This window comes from Ranitomeya variabilis, chromosome 3 (genome assembly GCF_051348905.1).
Source record: "Ranitomeya variabilis isolate aRanVar5 chromosome 3, aRanVar5.hap1, whole genome shotgun sequence".
Lineage (NCBI taxonomy): Eukaryota > Metazoa > Chordata > Amphibia > Anura > Dendrobatidae > Ranitomeya > Ranitomeya variabilis.
The window spans coordinates 780,288,095-780,311,257 of record NC_135234.1 but is presented as its reverse complement, the minus strand read 5'-3'; the positions used below and the strand labels follow the sequence as shown (position 1 = coordinate 780,311,257).

The window sequence follows — 23,163 nt, the reverse complement described above, 5'->3', positions numbered from 1 at the left end:
TCACACTGAGGAGAAGGGCGGCCATATTACTATATATATTACTATATCACACTGAGGAGAAGGGTGGCCATATTACTATATATATTACTGTATCACACTGAGGAGAAGGGCGACCATATTACTATATATATTACTATATCACACTGAGGAGAAGGGCGGCCATATTACTATATATTACTATATCACACTGAGGAGAAGGGCGGCCATATTACTATATATATTACTATATCACACTGAGGAGGAGGGCGGCCATATTACTATATATATTACTATATCACACTGAGGAGAAGGGTGGCCATATTACTATATATATTACTATATCACACTGAGGAGAAGGGCGGCCATATTACTATATATATTACTGTATCACACTGAGGAGAAGGGCGACCATATTACTATATATATTACTATATCACACTGAGGAGAAGGGCGGCCATATTACTATATATATTACTATATCATCACTGAGGAGAAGTGCGGCCAGATTACTATATATATTACTATATCACACTGAGGAGAAGGGCGGCCATATTACTATATACAGGTCCTTCTCAAAAAATTAGCATATAGTGTTAAATTTCATTATTTACCATAATGTAATGATTACAATTAAACTTTCATATATTATAGATTCATTATCCACCAACTGAAATTTGTCAGGTCTTTTATTGTTTTAATACTGATGATTTTGGCATACAACTCCTGAAAACCAAAAAAACCTGTCTCAATAAATTAGCATATTTCACCCGTCCAATCAAATAAAAGTGTTTTTTAATAACAAACAAAAAAACCATCCAATAATAATGTTCAGTTATGCACTCAATACTTGGTCGGGAATCCTTTGGCAGAAATGACTGCTTCAATGCGGCGTGGCATGGAGGCAATCAGCCTGTGACACTGCTGAGATGTTATGGAGGCCCAGGATGCTTCAATAGCGGCCTTAAGCTCATCCAGAGTGTTGGGTCTTGCGTCTCTCAACTTTCTCTTCACAATATCCCACAGATTCTCTATGGGGTTCAGGTCAGGAGAGTTGGCAGGCCAATTGAGCACAGTAATACCATGGTCAGTAAACCATTTACCAGTGGTTTTGGCACTGTGAGCAGGTGCCAGGTCGTGCTGAAAAATGAAATCTTCATCTCCATAAAGCATTTCAGCCGATGGAAGCATGAAGTGCTCCAAAATCTCCTGATAGCTAGCTGCATTGACCCTGCCCTTGATGAAACACAGTGGACCAACACCAGCAGCTGACATGGCACCCCACACCATCACTGACTGTGGGTACTTGACACTGGACTTCAGGCATTTTGGCATTTCCTTCTCCCCAGTCTTCCTCCAGACTCTGGCACCTTGATTTCCGAATGACATGCAAAATTTGCTTTCATCAGAAAAAAGTACTTGGGACCACTTAGCAACAGTCCAGTGCTGCTTCTCTGTAGCCCAGGTCAGGCGCTTCTGCCGCTGTTTACCTGGGGAATGCGGCACCTGTAGCCCATTTCCTGCACACGCCTGTGCACGGTGGCTCTGGATGTTTCCACACCAGACTCAGTCCACTGCTTCCTCAGGTTCCCCAAGGTCTGGAATCGGTCCTTCTCCACAATCTTCCTCAGGTTCCGGTCACCTCTTCTCGTTGTACAGCGTTTTCTGCCACATTGTTTCCTTCCAACAGACTTACCATTGAGGTGCCTTGATACAGCACTCTGGGAACAGCCTATTTGTTGAGAAATTTCTTTCTGGGTCTTACCCTCTTGCTTGAGGGTGTCAATGATGGCCTTCTTGACATCTGTCAGGTCGCTAGTCTTACCCATGATGGGGGTTTTGAGTAATGAACCAGGCAGGGAGTTTTTAAAAGCCTCAGGTATCTTTTGCATGTGTTTAGAGTTAATTAGTTGATTCAGAAGATTAGGGTAATAGGTCGTTTAGAGAACCTTTTCTTGATATGCTAATTTATTGAGACAGGTTTTTTGGGTTATCAGGAGTTGTATGCCAAAATCATCAGTATTAAAACAATAAAAGACCTGACAAATTTCAGTTGGTGGATAATGAATCTATAATATATGAAAGTTTAATTGTAATCATTACATTATGGTAAATAATGAAATTTAACACTATATGCTAATTTTTTGAGAAGGACCTGTATATTACTATATCACACTGAGGAGAAGGGCGGCCATATTACTATATATATTACTATATCACACTGAGGAGAAGAGCGGCCATATTACTATATATATTACTATATCACACTGAGGAGAAGAGCGGCCATATTACTATATATATTACTATATCACCACTGAGGAGAAGGGCGGCCATATTACTATATATATATTACTATATCACACTGAGGAGAAGGGCGGCCATATTACTATATATATTACTATATCACACTGAGAAGAGCGGCCATATTACTATATATATTACTACATCACACTGAGGAGAAGGGCGGCCATATTACTATATATATTACTATATCACACTGAGGAGAAGAGTGGCCATATTACTATATATATTACTATATCACACTGAGGAGAAGGGCGGCCATATTACTATATATATTACTACTAACTATTGAACCCGTTCTACGCCCGGGTGGCGAGCATTTATATTGGTATATGGTCTCCATCCTGGTATGTGCTGCTCCCATCTTGCTCTCCCATCCTGTCATGTGCTGCTCCATCCTGCGCCCCCATCCTGTCATGTGCTGCTCCACCGTGTCATGTGCTGCTCCATCCTGCATCCCCATCCTGTCATGTGCTGCTCCACCGTGTCATGTGCTGCTCCATCCTGCATCCCCATCCTGTCATGTGCTGCTCCACCGTGTCATGTGCTGCTCCATCCTGCATCCCCATCCTGTCATGTGCTCCCATCTTGCGCCCCCATCCTATCACGTGCTGCTCCATCCTGCGCCCCCATCATTGCGGGCGGCTGTGCGGAGTGCGGGCGGCTGTGCTGAGTGCGGGCGGCTGTGCGGAGTGCGGGCGGCTGTGCGGAGTGCGGGCGGCTGTGCTGAGTGCGGGCGGCTGTGCTGAGTGCGGGCGGCTGTGCTGAGTGCGGGCGGCTGTGCTAAGTGCGGGCGGCTGTGCTGAGTGCGGGCGGCTGTGCTGAGTGCGGGCGGCTGTGCTGAGTGCGGGCGGCTGTGCTGAGTGCGGGCGGCTGTGCTGAGTGCGGGCGGCTGTGCTGAGTGTGGGCGGCTGTGCGTGGCGCTGCTGGGTGCGGTGGCTGTGCTGGGTACAGCGGCTGTGTGTGGCTGTGGGCGGCGGCTGTGCTGGGTGCGGCGGCTGTGCTGGGTGCGGCGGCTGTGCGTGGCTGTGCTGGGTGCGGCGGCTGTGGGTGGCTGTGCGTGGCTGTGCTGGGTGCAGCGGCTGTGTGTGGCTCTAGGCGGCTGTGCGTGGCTGTGGGCGGCTGTGCGTGGCTGTGCTGGGTGCGGCGGCTGTGGACGGCTATGCTGGGTGCGGTGGCTGTGCTGGGTGCGGCGGCTGTGCTGGGTGCGGCGGCTGTGCTGGGTGCGGCGGCTGTGCGTGGCTGTAGGCGGCTGTGCGTGGCTGTAGGCGGCTGTGCTGAGTGCGGCGGCTGTGCTGAGTGTGGGCGGCTGTATGTGGCGCGGCTGTGCTGGGTGCGGGCGGCTGTGGGTGGCTGTGCTGGGTGCGGCGGCTGTGGACGGCTGTGCTGGGTGCGGAGGCTGTGCTGGGTGCGGCGGCTGTGCGTGGCTGTAGGCGGCTCTGTGTGGCTGTAGGCGGCTGTGCGTGGCTGTGCTGGGTGCGGCGGCTGTGGACGGCTGTGCTGGGTGTGGTGGCTGTGCTGGGTGCGGCAGCTGTGTGTGGCTGTGTGTGGCTGTGGGCGGCTGTGCTGGGTGCGGCGGCTGTGCTGGGTGCGGCGGCTGTGCTGGGTGCGGCGGCTGTGCGTGGCTGTGCTGGGTGCGGTGGCTGTGGTGGGTGCGGCGGCTGTGGGTGGCTGTGCTGGGTGCGGCGGCTGTACTGGGTGCGGCGGCTGTGGGCGGCTGTGTGTGGCTGTGGGCGGCTGTGCGTGGCTGTGGGTGGCTGTGCGTGGCTGTGCTGGGTGCGACGGCTGTGGACGGCTGTGCTGGGTGCGGCGGCTGTGCTGGGTGCGGCGGCTGTAGGCGGCTGTGCGTGGCTGTGCTGGGTGTGGCGGCTGTGCTGGGTGCGGCGGCTGTGCTGGGTGCGGCGGCTGTGCGTGGCTGTAGGCGCCTGTGCGTGGCTGTGGGCGGCTGTGCGTGGCTGTGCTGGGTGCGGCGGCTGTGGGTGGCTGTGCGTGGCTGTGCAGGGTGCAGCGGCTGTGTGTGGCTCTAGGCGGCTGTGCGTAGCTGTGGGCGGCTGTACTTGGCTGTGCTGGGTGCGGCGGCTGTGGGCGGCTATGCTGGGTGCGGCGGCTGTGCGTGGCTGTGCTGGGTGCAGCGGCTGTGCTGGGTGCGGCGGCTGTGCTGGGTGCGGCGGCTGTGCGTGGCTGTAGGCGGCTGTGCGTGGCTGTAGGCGGCTGTGGGCGGCTGTGCTGAGTGCGGCGGCTGTGCTGAGTGTGGGCGGCTGTATGTGGCGCGGCTGTGCTGGGTGCGGGCGGCTGTGGGTGGCTGTGCTGGGTGCGGCGGCTGTGGACGGCTGTGCTGGGTGCGGAGGCTGTGCTGGGTGCGGCGGCTGTGCTGGGTGCGGCGGCTCTGTGTGGCTGTAGGCGGCTCTGTGTGGCTGTAGGCGGCTGTGCGTGGCTGTGCTGGGTGTGGTGGCTGTGCTGGGTGCGGTGGCTGTGTGTGGCTGTGTGTGGCTGTGTGTGGCTGTGGGCGGCTGTGCTGGGTGCGGCGGCTGTGCTCGGTGCGGCGGCTGTGCTGGGTGCGGCGGCTGTGCGTGGCTGTGCTGGGTGCGGTGGCTGTGGTGGGTGCGGCGGCTGTGGGTGGCTGTGCTGGGTGCGGCGGCTGTACTGGGTGCGGCGGCTGTGGGCGGCTGTGTGTGGCTGTGGGCGGCTGTGCGTGGCTGTGGGCGGCTGTGCGTGGCTGTGCTGGGTGCGGCGGCTGTGCTGGGTGCGGCGGCTGTGGGCAGCTGTGCGTGGCTGTGCTGGGTGTGGCGGCTGTGCTGGGTGCGGCGGCTGTGCTGGGTGCGGCGGCTGTGCGTGGCTGTAGGCGCCTGTGCGTGGCTGCGGGCGGCTGTGCGTGGCTGTGCTGGGTGCAGCGGCTGTGCGTGGCTGTAGGCGGCTGTGCTGGGTGCGGCGGCTGTGCGTGGCTGTGCTGGGTGCGGTGGCTGTGGTGTGTGCGGCGGCTGTGGGTGGCTGTGCTGGGTGCGGCGGCTGTGGGCGGCTGTGTGTGGCTGTGGGCGGCTGTGTGTGGCTGTGGGCGGCTGTGTGTGGCTGTGCTCGGTGCGGCGGCTGTGCTGGGTGCGGTGGCTGTGGTGGGTGCGGTGGCTGTGGACGTAAGTGGCGTAAGTAACAAATAGCTGTGGCATGAAGTGCCACAGCCTCATGGCACAGCAATTTGTTACTTGCGGAGGGTGAGTATACTTACCTGTCCCGTTCCACCGACGCCATTCCGGGCCATGACTATCCCCCTGCTCCCGGAATCGGCGCCTGCGCAGTCCGCGCTTTCCGGCGCCATTTTCTTGAAGACATTGCAGTGTGTCTTCAAGAAAATGGCGCCGGAAAGCGCGGACCGTGCAGGCGCCTTTTCCGGCACCAGGATGACAGATTTTCTGTGTCCTCCTGGTGCCGGAATCGGCGCCTGCGCAGTCCGCGCTTTCCGGCGCCATTTTCTTGAAGACACACTGCAATGTGTCTTCAAGAAAATGGCGCCGGAAAGCGCGGACTGCGCAGGCGCCGATTCCGGGAGCAGGGGGGGTAGTCATGGCCCGGAATGGCGTCGGTGGAACGGGACAGGTAAGTATACTCACCCTCCGCCTCCTGGCTCGTCCCTGTTTCTCTGTTGGAGATCGCGGTGTGCGTTCAGCGCTTACGCATACCGCGATCTCCTGGGAGCGTCGGTCTGTGGGGTCCAGACTGCGCCGGCGCTTGCGCTTGCGCAGTCTATAAAGGCTTCGGACAGAGTGACGCTCCCAGCGTTATATTATAGATATCACACTGAGGAGAAGGGCGGCCATATTACTATATATATTACTATATCACACTGAGGAGAAGGGCGGCCATATTACTATGTATATTACTATATCACACTGAGGAGAAGGGGGCCATATTACTATATATATTACTATATCACACTGAGGAGAAGGGCAGCCATATTACTATATATATTACTATATCACACTGAGCAGAAGGGCAGCCATATTACTATATATATTACTATATCACACTGAGGAGAAGGGCGGCCATATTACTATATATATTACTATATCACACTGAGGAGAAGGGCAGCCATATTACTATATATATTACTATATCACACTGAGCAGAAGGGCAGCCATATTACTATATATATTTCTATATCACACTGAGGAGAAGGGCGGCCATATTACTATGTATATTAGTATATCACACTGAGGAGAAGAGCGGCCATATTACTATATATATTACTATATCACACTGAGGAGAAGGGCGGCCATATTACTATATATTACTATATCACACTGAGGAGAAGGGCAGCCATATTACTATATATATTACTATATCACACTGAGGAGAAGGGCGGCCATATTACTATATATATTACTATATCACACTGAGGAGAAGGGCGGCCATATTACTATATATATTACTATATCGCACTGAGGAGAAGGGCGGCCATATTACTATATATATTACTATATCACACTGAGGAGAAGGGCGGCCATATTACTATATGTATTACTATATCACACTGAGGAGAAGGGCGGCCTTATTACTATGTATATTACTATATCACACTGAGGAGAAGGGCGGCCATATTACTATATATATTACTATATCACACTGAGGAGAAGGGCGGCCATATTACTATATATATTACTATATCACACTGAGGAGAAGGGCGGCCATATTACTATATATATTACTATATCACACTGAGGAGAAGGGCGGCCATATTACTATATATATTACAATATCACGCTGAGGAGAAGGGCGGCCATATTACTATATATTACTACATCACACTGAGGAGAAGGGCGGCCATATTACTATATATATTACTATATCACACTGAGGAGAAGGGCGGCCATATTACTATGTATATTACTATATCACACTGAGGAGAAGGGCGGCCATATTACTATATCACACTGAGGAGAAGGGCGGCCATATTACTATATATATTACTATATCACACTGAGGAGAAGGGCGGCCATATTACTATATATATTACTATATCACACTGAGGAGAAGGGCGGCCATATTACTATGTATATTACTATATCACACTGAGGAGAAGAGCGGCCATATTACTATATATATTACTATATCACACTGAGGAGAAGGGCGGCCATATTACTATATATATTACTATATCGCACTGAGGAGAAGGGCGGCCATATTACTATATATATTACTATATCACACTGAGGAGAAGGGTGGCCATAATACTATATATATTACTATATCACACTGAGGAGAAGGGCGGCATATTACTATATTACACTGAGGAGAAGGGCGGCCATATTACTATATATATTACTATATCACCACTGAGGAGAAGGGCGGTCATTTTACTATATATATTACTATATCACACTGAGGAGAATAGCGGCCATATTACTATGTATATTACTATATCACACTGAGGAGAAGAGCGGCCATATTACTATATATATTACTATATCACACTGAGGAGAAGGGCGGCCATATTACTATATATATTACTATATCGCACTGAGGAGAAGGGCGGCCATATTACTATATATATTACTATATCACACTGAGGAGAAGGGTGGCCATATTACTATATATATTACTATATCACACTGAGGAGAAGAGCGGCCATATTACTATGTATATTACTATATCACACTGAGGAGAAGAGCGGCCATATTACTATGTATATTACTATATCACACTGAGGAGAAGGGCGGCCATATTACTGTATATATTACTATATCACACTGAGGAGAAGGGTGGCCATATTACTATATATATTACTACTAGACTGTGGCCCGATTCTAACGCATCGGGTATTCTAGAATATGCATGTCCCCGTAGTATATGGACAATGATGATTCCAGAATTAGCGGCAGACTGTGCCCGTCGCTGATTGGTCGAGGCAACCTTTATGACATCATTGTCGCCATGACAACCATTATGACATCTACGTTGATACTGTGCCCTGGCGGCCTCGACCAATCAGAGACGCGGGATTTCCAGGACAGACAGACAGACAGACAGACAGACGGAAAAACCCTTAGATAATTATATATATAGATATGTACAGCTGGTATAACCTGGGTATCTCCTGCATATAATTATATATGTGGCCGCCAGGCCTCGACCAATCAGCGAAGGGCACAGTATCGACGTAGACGTGGGATTTCCATTATGACATCATCGTCGCCATGCTGTGCCTGTCTCTGATTAGTCGAGGCCTGGCGGCCTCGACCAATCAGAGATGTGTGATTTCCAGGACAGACAGACAGAAAGACAGACAGACAGACAGAAAGACAGACAGACAGACAGACAGACGGAAAAACCCTTAGACAATTATATATATAGATATCACACTGAGGAGAACAGCGGCCATATTACTATATATATTACTATATCACACTGATGAGAAGGGCGGCCATATTACTATATATATTACTATATCACACTGAGGAGAAGGGCGGCCATATTACTATATATATTACTATATCACACTGAGGAGAAGGGCGGCCATATTACTATATATATTACTATATCACACTGAGGAGAAGGGGGCGGCCATATTACTATATATATTACTATATCACACTGAGGAGAAGGGCGGCCATATTACTATATATATTACTATATCACACTGAGGAGAAGGGGGCGGCCATATTACTATATATATTACTATATCACACTGAGGAGAAGGGCGGCCATATTACTATATATATTACTATATCACACTGAGGAGAAGGGCGGCCATATTACTATATATATTACTATATCGCACTGAGGAGAAGGGCAGCCATATTACTATATATATTACTATATCACACTGAGGAGAAGGGCAGCCATATTACTATATATATTACTATATCACACTGAGGAGAAGGGTGGCCATATTACTATATATATTACTATATCACACTGAGGAGAAGGGCGGCCATATTACTATATATATTACTATATCACACTGAGGAGAAGGGCGGCCATATTACTATATATATTACTATATCACACTGAGGAGAAGGGCGGCCATATTACTATATATATTACTATATCGCACTGAGGAGAAGGGCAGCCATATTACTATATATATTACTATATCACACTGAGGAGAAGGGTGGCCATATTACTATATATATTACTATATCACACTGAGGAGAAGAGCGGCCATATTACTATGTATATATTACTATATCACACTGAGGAGAAGGGCGGCCATATTACTATATATATTACTATATCACACTGAGGAGAAGGGCGGCCATATTACTATATATATTACTACATCACACTGAGGAGAAGGGCGGCCATATCACTATATATATTACTATATCACACTGAGGAGAAGGGTGGCCATATTACTATATATATTACTATATCGCACTGAGGAGAAGAGCGGCCATATTACTATATATATATTACTATATCACACTGAGGAGAAGGGCGGCCATATTACTATATATATTACTATATCACACTGAGGAGAAGAGCGGCCATATTACTATATATATATTACTATATCACACTGAGGAGAAGGGCGGCCATATTACTGTATATATTACTATATCACACTGAGGAGAAGAGCGGCCATATTACTATATATATTACTACATCACACTGAGGAGAAGGGCGGCCATATTACTGTATATATTACTATATCACACTGAGGAGAAGGGCGGCCATATTACTATATATATTACTATATCACACTGAGGAGAAGGGCGGCCATATTACTATATATATTACTATATCACACTGAGGAGAAGGGCGGCCATATTACTATATATATTACTGTATCACACTGAGGAGAAGGGCGGCCATATTACTATATATATTACTATATCATCACTGAGGAGAAGGGCGGCCATATTACTATATATATTACTATATCACACTGAGGAGAAGGGCGGCCATATTACTATATATATTACTATATCACACTGAGAAGGGCGGCCATATTACTATATATATTACTATATCACACTGAGGAGAAGGGCGGCCATGTTACTATATATATTACTATATCACACTGAGGAAAAGGGCGGCCATATAACTATATATATTACTATATCACACTGAGGAGAAGCGCGGCCATATTACTATACATATTACTATATCACACTGAGGAGAAGGGCGGCCATATAACTATATATATTACTATATCACACTGAGGAGAAGGGCGGCCATATTACTATATATATTACTATATCACACTGAGGAGAAGGGCGGCCGTATTACTATATATATTACTATATCACACTGAGGAGAAGGGCGGCCATATTACTATATATATTACTATATCACACTGAGGAGAAGGGCGGCCATATTACTATATATATTACTATATCACACTGAGGAGAAGGGCGGCCATATTACTATATATATTACTATATCACACTGAGGAGAAGAGCGGCCATATTACTATATATATTACTATATCACACTGCGGAGAAGGGCGGCCATATTACTATATATATTACTATATCACACTGAGGAGAAGGGCGGCCATATTACTATATATATTACTATATCACACTGAGGAGAAGAGCGGCCATATTACTATATATATAACTACATCACACTGAGGAGAAGGGCGGCCATATTACTATATATATATTACTATATCACACTGAGGAGAAGGGCGGCCATATTACTATATATATTACTATATCACACTGAGGAGAAGGGCGGCCATATTACTATATATATTACTATATCACACTGAGGAGAAGGGCGGCCATGTTACTATATATATTACTATATCACACTGAGGAGAAGGGCGGCCATATTACTATATATATTGCTATATCACACTGAGGAGAAGAGCGGCCATATTACTATATATATTACTATATCACACTGAGGAGAAGGGCGGCCATATTACTATATATATTACTATATCACACTGAGGAGAAGGGCGGCCATATTACTATATATATTACTATATCACACTGAGGAGAAGGGTGGCCATATTACTATATATTACTATATCACACTGAGGAGAAGGGCGGCCATATTACTATATATATTACTATATCACACTGAGGAGAAGGGCGGCCATATTACTATATATATATTACTATATCACACTGAGGAGAAGGGCGGCCATATTACTATATATATATTACTATATCACACTGAGGAGAAGGGCGGCCATATTACTATATATATTACTATATCACACTGAGGAGAAGGGCGGCCATATTACTATATATTACTATATCACACTGAGGAGAAGGGCGGCCATATTACTATATATATTACTATATCACACTGAGGAGAAGGGCGGCCATATTACTATATATATATTACTATATCACACTGAGGAGAAGGGCGGCCATATTACTATATATATATTACTATATCACACTGAGGAGAAGGGCGGCCATATTACTATATATATTACTATATCACACTGAGGAGAAGAGCGGCCATATTACTATATATATTACTATATCACACTGAGGAGAAGGGCGGCCATATTACTATATATATTGCTATATCACACTGAGGAGAAGAGCGGCCATATTACTATATATATTACTATATCACACTGAGGAGAAGGGCGGCCATATTACTATATATATTACTATATCACACTGAGGAGAAGGGCGGCCATATTACTATATATATTACTACATCACACTGAGGAGAAGGGCGGCCATATTACTATATATATTACTATATCACACTGAGGAGAAGGGCGGCCATATTACTATATATATTACTATATCACACTGAGGAGAAGGGCGGCCATATTACTATATATATTACTATATCACACTGAGGAGAAGGGCGGCCATATTACTATATATATATATTACTATATCACACTGAGGAGAAGGGCGGCCATATTACTATATATATTACTATATCACACTGAAGAGAAGGGCGACCATATTACTATATATATTGCTATATCACAATGAGGAGAAGGGCGGCCATATTACTATATATATTACTATATCATCACTGAGGAGAAGGGCGGCCATATTACTATATATATTACTATATCACACTGAGGAGAAGGGCGGCCATATTACTATATATATTACTATATCACACTGAGGAGAAGGGCGGCCATGTTACTATATATATTACTATATCACACTGAGGAGAAGGGCGGCCATATTACTATATATATTGCTATATCACACTGAGGAGAAGAGCGGCCATATTACTATATATATTACTATATCACACTGAGGAGAAGGGCGGCCATATTACTATATATATTACTATATCACACTGAGGAGAAGGGCGGCCATATTACTATATATATTACTATATCACACTGAGGAGAAGGGCGGCCATATTACTATATATATTACTATATCACACTGAGGAGAAGGGCGGCCATATTACTATATATTACTATATCACACTGAGGAGAAGGGCGGCCATATTACTATACATATTACTATATCACAATGAGGAGAAGAGCGGCCATATTACTATATATTACTATATCACACTGAGGAGAAGGGTGGCCATATTACTATATATATTACTATATCACACTGAGGAGAAGGGCGGCCATATTACTATATATATATTACTATATCACACTGAGGAGAAGGGCGGCCATATTACTATATATATTACTATATCACACTGAGGAGAAGGGCGGCCATATTACTATATATATATTACTATATCACACTGAGGAGAAGGGCGGCTATATTACTATATATATTACTATATCACACTGAGGAGAAGGGCGGCCATATTACTATATATGTTACTATATCATCACTGAGGAGAAGGGCGGCCATATTACTATATATATTACTATCACACTGAGGAGAAGGGCGGCTATATTACTATATATATTACTATATCACACTGAGGAGAAGGGCGGCCATATTACTATATATATTACTATCACACTGAGGAGAAGGGCGGCCATATTACTATATATATTACTATATCACACAGAAATGAAGGGCGGCCATATTACTATATATATTACTATATCACACTGAGGAGAAGGGCGGCCATATTACTATATATATTACTATATCACACTGAAATGAAGGGCGGCCATATTACTATATATATTACTATATCACACTGAGGAGAAGGGCGGCCATATTACTACATATATTACTATATCACACTGAGGAGAAGGGCGGCCATATAACTATATATATTACTATACCACACTGAGGAGAAGGGCGGCCATATTACTACATATATTACTACATCACACTGAGGAGAAGGGCGGCCATATTACTATATATATTACTATATCACATAGAAATGAAGGGCGGCCATATTACTATATATATTACTATATCACACTGAGGAGAAGGGCGGCCATATTACTATATATATTACTATATCACACTGAGGAGAAGGGCGGCCATATTACTATATATATTACTATATCACACTGAGGAGAAGGGCGGCCATATTACTATATATATTACTATATCACACTGAGGAGAAGGGCGGCCATATTACTATATATATTACTATATCACACTGAGGAGAAGGGCGGCCATATTACTATATATATTACTATATCACACTGAAGAGAAGGGCGGCCATATTACTATATATATTACTATATCACACTGAGGAGAAGGGCAGCCATATTACTATATATATTACTATATCATCACTGAGGAGAAGGGCGGCCATATTACTATATATATTACTATATCACACTGAGGAGAAGAGCGGCCATATTACTATATATATTACTATATCACACTGAGGAGAACAGCGGCCATATTACTATATATATTACTATATCACACTGAGGAGAAGGGCGGCCATATTACTATATATATTACTATATCACACAGAAATGAAGGGCGGCCATATTACTATATATATTACTATATCACACTGAGGAGAAGGGCGGCCATATTACTATATATATTACTACATCACACTGAGGAGAAGGGCGGCCATATAACTATATATATTACTATACCACACTGAGGAGAAGGGCGGCCATATTACTACATATATTACTACATCACACTGAGGAGAAGGGCGGCCATATTACTATATATATTACTATATCACACAGAAATGAAGGGCGGCCATATTACTATATATATTACTATATCACACTGAGGAGAAGGGCGGCCATATTACTATATATATTACTATATCACACTGAGGAGAAGGGCGGCCATATAACTATATATATTACTATATCACACTGAGGAGAAGGGCGGCCATATTACTATATATATTACTATATCACACTGAGGAGAAGGGCGGCCATATAACTATATATATTACTATATCACACTGAGGAGAAGGGCGGCCATATTACTATATATATTACTATCACACTGAGGAGAAGGGCGGCCATATTACTATATATATTACTATATCACACTGAGGAGAAGGGCGGCCATATTACTATATATATTACTATATCACACTGAGGAGAAGGGCGGCCATATTTCTATATATATAACTACATCACACTGAGGAGAAGGGCGGCCATATAACTATATATATTACTATATCACACTGAGGAGAAGGGCGGCCATATTACTATATATATTACTATATCACACTGAGGAGAAGGGTGGCCATATTACTATATATATTACTATATCACACTGAGGAGAAGGGGCGGCCATATTACTATATATATTACTATATCACACTGAGGAGAAGGGGCGGCCATATTACTATATATATTACTATATCACACTGAAGAGAAGGGGCGGCCATATTACTATATATATTACTATATCACACTGAGGAGAAGGGCGGCCATATTACTATATATATTACTATATCACACTGAAGAGAAGGGCGGCCATATTACTATATATATTACTATATCACACTGAGGAGAAGGGCGGCCATATTACTATATATATTACTATATCACACTGAGGAGAAGGGCGGCCATATTACTATATATATTACTATATCATCACTGAGGAGAAGGGCGGCCATATTACTATATATATTACTACATCACACTGAGGAGAAGGGCGGCCATATTACTATATAATTTATGACATAATACACATGTTTTGAGGCCTGAAGGCACCGCATGTCACCCCAACAACACCATGTCAGCAGTGAGGTTGGAGGTGGGAACATCATCTTGGTGTCGGGCTGTTTTTCATACGGCAATGGCTAACTTCATATAATTGCAGGAGGGATGAATGGACAAATGTATCGAGACTTTCTTGATAAAAACCTGCCACCATCTACCAGGATGATGAAGATGAAATGAGGGAGGACATTTCAGGAAGACGATGATCCCAAACATACAGCCATATAAACTCTCATTTGGATTCAGAGAAAGAAAATAAATCTGGTGAAATGGCGGAGCCGATCACAGGACCTGAATCCTATAGAAAATGTATGGAAGGAAGTAAAGCTCAGAGCTCAGAGAAGGAGCCACGGAAGCTTCAGGGTGTGACGAGTGTTTGTGTGGAAGAATGGCCAAAATCCCACCTGAGCAATGCCTGCGACTAGTTTCTCCATACAGAACGAGTCTGGGAGCTTCATCACCCACAAAGGCTTTTGTATGAAGTACTAAATACATTTCAGTCTTGTGTTCAATGCTTTTTTATCCCTTCTCCATTTGTCATTATTACACATAATGTGTGGACATCTATGGAGATTTCTGTCCTGGTGGATTGGATGCTCCCGACATCTGGAGAGAATTTCATGTCAATAGCAGCAGTTCAATATTTATTTCATCTGCTGTACATTACTATAGACAATGGCAGACCAAGGTGTGAGACTGAACAATACCTGATCAACTCAAGTGCCGACCAAAGTGTGTTAAAAAACAGTGTCCTACAAACTCAATGCTCTGCCAACGTCTTAGGCAAACGATTCCTGCCCCGTCTCCTCCCAGACTGTTAAGGTACCGTTACACTAAACGACTTACCAACGATCACGTCCAGTGATACGACCTGGCCGTGATCGTTGGTAAGTCGTTGTGTGGTCGCTGGGGAGCTGTCACACAGACCGCTCTCTCCAGCGACCAACGATCAGGGGAACGACTTCGGCATCGTTGAAACTGTCTTCAACAATGCCGAAGTCCCCCTGCAGCACCCGGGTGACCAGGGTAAACATCGGGTTACTAAGTGCAGGGCCGCGCTTAGTAACCCGATATTTACCCTGGTTACCATTGTAAAAGTTAAAAAAAAACCAGTAAATTCTCACATTCTGATGTCTGTCACGTCCCCCGGCGTCCACAGGGTTAAAACTGATTTCGGCAGGAGCGCTGATAATATGCACGCGCTGCTGCCGAGAACTTCCCTGCACTGAATGTGTCAGCACCGGCAGTAACAGCGGTGACGTCACCGCTGTGCTCTGCTTTACGGCCGGCGCTGAGACATTCAGTGCAGGGAAGCTCTCGGCAGCAGCGCGTGCATATTACCAGCACTCCTGCCGAAATCAGTTTTAACCCTGTGGACGCCGGGGGACGTGACAGACATCAGAATGTGAGTATGCACTGTTTTTTTTTTAAACTTTTACAATGGTAACCAGGGTAAATATCGGGTTACTAAGCGCGGCCCTGCACTTAGTAACCCGATATTTACCCTGGTTACAAGTGAACACATCGCTGGATCGGCGTCACACGCGCCGATCCAGCGATGACAGCGGGTGATCAGCGACCAAAAAAAGGTCCTGATCATTCCCATCGACCAACGACCTCCCAGCAGGGGCCTGATCATTGGTCGCTGTCACACATAACGAGATCGTTAGCGGGATCGTTGCTACGTCACCAAAAGCGTGACGTTGCAGCGATATCGTTATGTGTGACTCAGCCTTTACTTTTGGAATTGTGTGTTTTTTCATGAACCCATGTGAACTTTTTTTGCTCAGAATAGTCTAATTTTTTTCAGACATAAAAATCTTTTTCCACTAAACAATTTGATCAATTTGTCCTTTTTTTCTTCCAGAATTAGATTTCTGGCTTCCCATATGTCTTGTGTTGGTGACATGTTCATGCTTCTGTGGTGGAAGCAAAGATGAACTTTGGGATCCTGAAAAGTCCAAATCTGGGGTGTAGCGGGTATTGGGGTGCAGGGTCCCGATATCTGGGGTGTAGCAGGTATTGGGGTGCAGGGTCCCGATATCTGGGGTGTAGCGGGTATTGGGGTGCAGGGTCCCGATATCTGGGGTGTAGCAGGTATTGGGGTGCAGGGTCCCGATATCTGGGGTGTATTGGGGTGCAGGGTCCCGATATCTGGGGTGTAGCGGGTATTGGGGTGCAGGGTCCCGATATCTGGGGTGTATTGGGGTGCAGGGTCCCGATATCTGGGGTGTAGCAGGTATTGGGGTGCAGGGTCCCGATATCTGGGGTGTATTGGCGTGCAGGGTCCCGATATCTGGGGTGTAGCAGGTATTGGGGTGCAGGGTCCCGATATCTGGGGTGTAGCGAGTATTGGGGTGCAGGGTCCCGATATCTGGGGTGTAGCAGGTATTGGGGTGCAGGGTCCCGATATCTGGGGTGTAGCAGGTATTGGGGTGCAGGGTCCCGATATCTGGGGTGTATTGGGGTGCAGGGTCCCGATATCTGGGGTGTAGCGGGTATTGGGGTGCAGGGTCCCGATATCTGGGGTGTAGCGGGTATTGGGGTGCAGGGTCCCGATATCTGGGGTGTAGCGGGTATTGGGGTGCAGGGTCCCGATATCTGGGGTGTAGCGGGTATTGGGGTGCAGGGTCCCGATATCTGGGGTGTAGCAGGTATTGGGGTGCAGGGTCCCGATATCTGGGGTGTAGCGGGTATTGGGGTGCAGGGTCCCGATATCTGGAGTGTAGCAGGTATTGGGGTGCAGGGTCCCGATATCTGGGGTGTAGCGGGTATTGGGGTGCAGGGTCCCGATATCTGGGGTGTAGCGGGTATTGGGGTGCAGGGTCCCGATATCTGGGGTGTAGCAGGTATTGGGGTGCAGGGTCCCAATATCTGGGGTGTAGCAGGTATTGGGGTGCAGGGTCCCGATATCTGGGGTGTACTGGGGTGCAGGGTCCCGATATCTGGGGTGTAGCGGGTATTGGGGTGCAGGGTCCCGATATCTGGGGTGTATTGGGGTGCAGGGTCCCGATATCTGGGGTGTAGCGGGTATTGGGGTGCAGGGTCCTGATATCTGGGGTGTAGCAGGTATTGGGGTGCAGGGTCCCAATATCTGGGGTGTAGCAGGTATTGGGGTGCAGGGTCCCGATATCTGGGGTGTATTGGGGTGCAGGGTCCCGATATCTGGGGTGTAGCGGGTATTGGGGTGCAGGGTCCCGATATCTGGGGTGTATTGGGGTGCAGGGTCCCGATATCTGGGGTGTAGCGGGTATTGGGGTGCAGGGTCCTGATATCTGGGGTGTAGCAGGTATTGGGGTGCAGGGTCCCGATATCTGGGGTGTAGCAGGTATTGGGGTGCAGGGTCCCGATATCTGGGGTGTAGCGGGTATTGGGGTGCAGGGTCCCGATATCTGGGGTGTAGCGGGTATTGGGGTGCAGGGTCCCGATATCTGGGGTGTAGCGAGTATTGGGGTGCAGGGTCCCAATATCTGGGGTGTAGCAGGTATTGGGGTGCAGGGTCCCGATATCTGGGGTGTAGCAGGTATTGGGGTACAGGGTCCCGATATCTGGGGTGTATTGGGGTGCAGGGTCCCGATATCTGGGGTGTAGCGGGTATTGGGGTGCAGGGTCCCGATATCTGGGGTGTAGCAGGTATTGGGGTGCAGGGTCCCGATATCTGGGGTGTAGCAGGTATTGGGGTGCAGGGTCCCGATGTCTGGGGTGTAGCGGGTATTGGGGTGCAGGGTCCCGATATCTGGGGTGTAGCGGGTATTGGGGTGCAGGGTCCCGATATCTGGGGTGTAGCGGGTATTGGGGTGCAGGGTCCCGATATCTGGGGTGTATTGGGGTGCAGGGTCCCGATATCTGGGGTGTAGCGGGTATTGGGGTGCAGGGTCCTGATATCTGGGGTGTAGCAGGTATTGGGGTGCAGGGTCCCGATATCTGGGGTGTAGCAGGTATTGGGGTGCAGGGTCCCGATATCTGGGGTGTAGCGGGTATTGGGGTGCAGGGTCCCGATATCTGGGGTGTAGCGGGTATTGGGGTGCAGGGTCCCGATATCTGGGGTGTATTGGGGTGCAGGGTCCCGATATCTGGGGTGTAGCAGGTATTGGGGTGCAGGGTCCCGATATCTGGGGTGTAGCAGGTATTGGGGTGCAGGGTCCCGATATCTGGAGTGTAGCAGGTATTGGGGTGCAGGGTCCCGATATCTGGGGTGTAGCAGGTATTGGGGTGCAGGGTCCCGATATCTGGGGTGTAGCAGGTATTGGGGTGCAGGGTCCCGATATCTGGGGTGTAGCAGGTATTGGGGTGCAGGGTCCCGATATCTGGGGTGTAGCAGGTATTGGGGTGCAGGGTCCCGATATCTGGGGTGTAGCAGGTATTGGGGTGCAGGGTCCCGATATCTGGGGTGTAGCAGGTATTGGGGTGCAGGGTCCCGATATCTGGGGTGTAGCAGGTATTGGGGTGCAGGACCTGATATCTGGGGTGTAGCAGGTATTGGGGTGCAGGGTCCCGATATCTGGAGTGTAGCAGGTATTGGGGTGCAGGGTCCCGATATCTGGGGTGTAGCGGGTATTGGGGTGCAGTGTCCCGATATCTGGGGTGTAGCGGGTATTGGGGTGCAGGGTCCCGATATCTGGGGTGTAGTAGGTATTGGGGTGCAGGGTCCCGATATCTGGGGTGTAGCAGGTATTGGGGTGCATGGTCCCGATATCTGGGGTGTATTGGGGTGCAGGGTCCCGATATCTGGGGTGTATTGGGGTGCAGGGTCCCGATATCTGGGGTGTAGCAGGTATTGGGGTGCAGGGTCCCAATATCTGGGGTGTATTGGGGTGCAGGGTCCCGATATCTGGGGTGTAGCAGGTATTGGGGTGCAGGGTCCCGATATCTGGGGTGTAGCGGGTATTGGGGTGCAGGGTCTCTATAACTGGGCAGCAGTACAGACATTACATGGAGAGACGCACAGTGTGTAAAGTTTGGGGGTCGTCACCTGTGGGGGCTGCAGTCACTCGGGGTCCATCCTCCTCCCTCTGGTTTCGCTGTATTGGCTGCAGTCTCTTCTTCTACATTGGGATCCACATGGAGCGCTCTCCGGGCTCAGCTCCCCGCACTCTCAGGCGTCTCACACTACACTGCGCTCTCTCCACCTCCTGTTAGACAAGGAACAGTCTCCATTGCGCTCTCTTCTGTTTTCTCAGACTTCCTCTACTCCAGCTCTCTTCTAGGACACTCCGACCCTCCTCACACCGTCCCTGCACTCTCTCCTCTCTCCTGCACTCTCTGACTTCCTCTGTAGTCTCTTTTCCTCTCTTCTCTTTTTTTCTGTCTTCTCCTCTCTCCTGCACTCTCTGCACTCTGTGACTTCCTCTGCAGTCTCTGTGCCCGGGGGTGACAGCAGGTTCCGCCTCATTCTTGCACACCCAGCTCTGATGCTCCGGCCATTCCCAGCATTCCAGGCCCAGTGATACATTGTATCCACAGAGTATAAACACGGAGACACAATGTGACCCCACAGTATCACACAGGAGAGGATTAGATACAGAGCTCAGCAGACAGTATCACACAGGAGAGGATTAGATACACAGCTCAGCAGTCAGTATCACACAGGATAGGATTAGATACACAGCTCAGCAGTCAGTATCACACAGGATAGGATTAGATACACGGCTCAGCAGTCAGTATCACACAGGAGAGGATTAGATACACGGCTCAGCAGTCAGTATCACACAGGAGAGGATTAGATACACGGCTCAGCAGTCAGTATCACACAGGAGAGGATTAGATACACAGCTCAGCAGACAGTATCACACAGGAGAGGATTAGATACACGGCTCAGCAGTCAGTATCACACAGGAGAGGATTAGATACACGGCTCAGCAGTCAGTATCACACAGGAGAGGATTAGATACACGGCTCAGCAGTCAGTATCACACAGGAGAGGATTAGATACACAGCTCAGCAGACAGTATCACACAGGAGAGGATTAGATACACGGCTCAGCAGTCAGTATCACACAGGATAGGATTAGATACACGGCTCAGCAGTCAGTATCACACAGGAGAGGATTAGATACACGGCTCAGCAGTCAGTATCACACAGGAGAGGATTAGATACACAGCTCAGCAGACAGTATCACACAGGAGAGGATTAGATACACGGCTCAGCAGTCAGTATCACACAGGAGAGGATTAGATACACGGCTCAGCAGTCAGTATCACACAGGAGAGGATTAGATACACGACTCAGCAGTCAGTATCACACAGGAGAGGATTAGATACACAGCTCAGCAGACAGTATCACACAGGAGAGGATTAGATACACAGCTCAGCAGTCAGTATCACACAGGAGAGGATTAGATACACAGCTCAGCAGACAGTATCACACAGGAGAGGATTAGATACACGGCTCAGCAAACAGTATCACACAGGATAGGATTAGATACACGGCTCAGCAAACAGTATCACACAGGATAGGATTAGATACACAGCTCAGCAGGCAGTATCACACAGGAGAGGATTAGATATATGGCTCAGCAGACAGTATCACACAGGAGAGGATTAGATACACGGCTCAGCAAACAGTATCACACAGGATAGGATTAGATACACAGCTCAGCAGTCAGTATCACACAGGAGAGGATTAGATACACGGCTCAGCAGTCAGTATCACACAGGAGAGGATTAGATACACAGCTCAGCAGTCAGTATCACACAGGAGAGGATTAGATACATGGCTCAGCAGTCAGTATCACACAGGAGAGGATTAGATACACAGCTCAGCAGTCAGTATCACACAGGAGGATTAGATACACAGCTCAGCAGTCAGTATCACACAGGAGGATTAGATACACGGCTCAGCAGTCAGTATCACACAGGAGAGGATTAGATACACGGCTCAGCAGTCAGTATCACACAGGAGAGGATTAGATACACAGCTCAGCAGTCAGTATCACACAGGAGAGGATTAGATACACAGCTCAGCAGTCAGTATCACACAGGAGAGGATTAGATACACGGCTCAGCAAACAGTATCACACAGGATAGGATTAGATACACAGCTCAGCAGGCAGTATCACACAGGAGAGGATTAGATACATGGCTCAGCAGACAGTATCACACAGGAGAGGATTAGATACACGGCTCAGCAAACAGTATCACACAGGATAGGATTAGATACACAGCTCAGCAGGCAGTATCACACAGGAGAGGATTAGATACGTGGCTCAGCAGACAGTATCACACAGGAGAGGATTAGATACACGGCTCAGCAAACAGTATCACACAGGATAGGATTAGATACATGGCTCAGCAGTCACTATCACACAGGAGAGGATTAGATACACAGCTCAGCAGTCAGTATCACACAGGAGAGGATTAGATACACAGCTCAGCAGTCAGTATCACACAGGATAGGATTAGATACACAGCTCAGCAGTCAGTATCACACAGGAGAGGATTAGATACACGGCTCAGCAGTCAGTATCACACAGGATATGATTAGATACACAGCTCAGCAGTCAGTATCACACAGGAGAGGATTAGATACACAGCTCAGCAGTCAGTATCACACAGGAGAGGATTAGATACACAGCTCAGCAGTCAGTATCACACAGGATAGGATTAGATACACAGCTCAGCAGTCAGTATCACACAGGATAGGATTAGATACACGGCTCAGCAGTCAGTATCACACAGGAGAGGATTAGATACACAGCTCAGCAGTCAGTATCACACAGGAGAGGATTAGATACATGGCTCAGCAGACAGTATCACACAGGATAGGATTAGATACACGGCTCAGCAGTCAGTATCACACAGGAGAGGATTAGATACACAGCTCAGCAGTCAGTATCACACAGGAGAGGATTAGATACACGG

The 23,163-nt window shown here is 47.4% G+C and overlaps 1 protein-coding gene across 2 annotated transcripts in view; it reads right to left on the bottom strand.

Moving 5' to 3' along the window:
- Positions 1-20,682, bottom strand: part of LOC143817497 (uncharacterized) — a 63,250-nt gene extending 42,568 nt beyond the window's left edge. Inside the window, exon 1 of one of the 2 annotated variants that reach the window (XM_077298964.1) lies at positions 20,277-20,682. The gene's annotated coding sequence lies outside the window, so the exon portion shown is untranslated. The remainder of the gene's footprint in view (positions 1-20,276) is intronic. The other variant, XM_077298963.1, reaches the window with a different exon arrangement.
- Between the last annotated feature and the right edge of the window lie 2,481 nt (positions 20,683-23,163).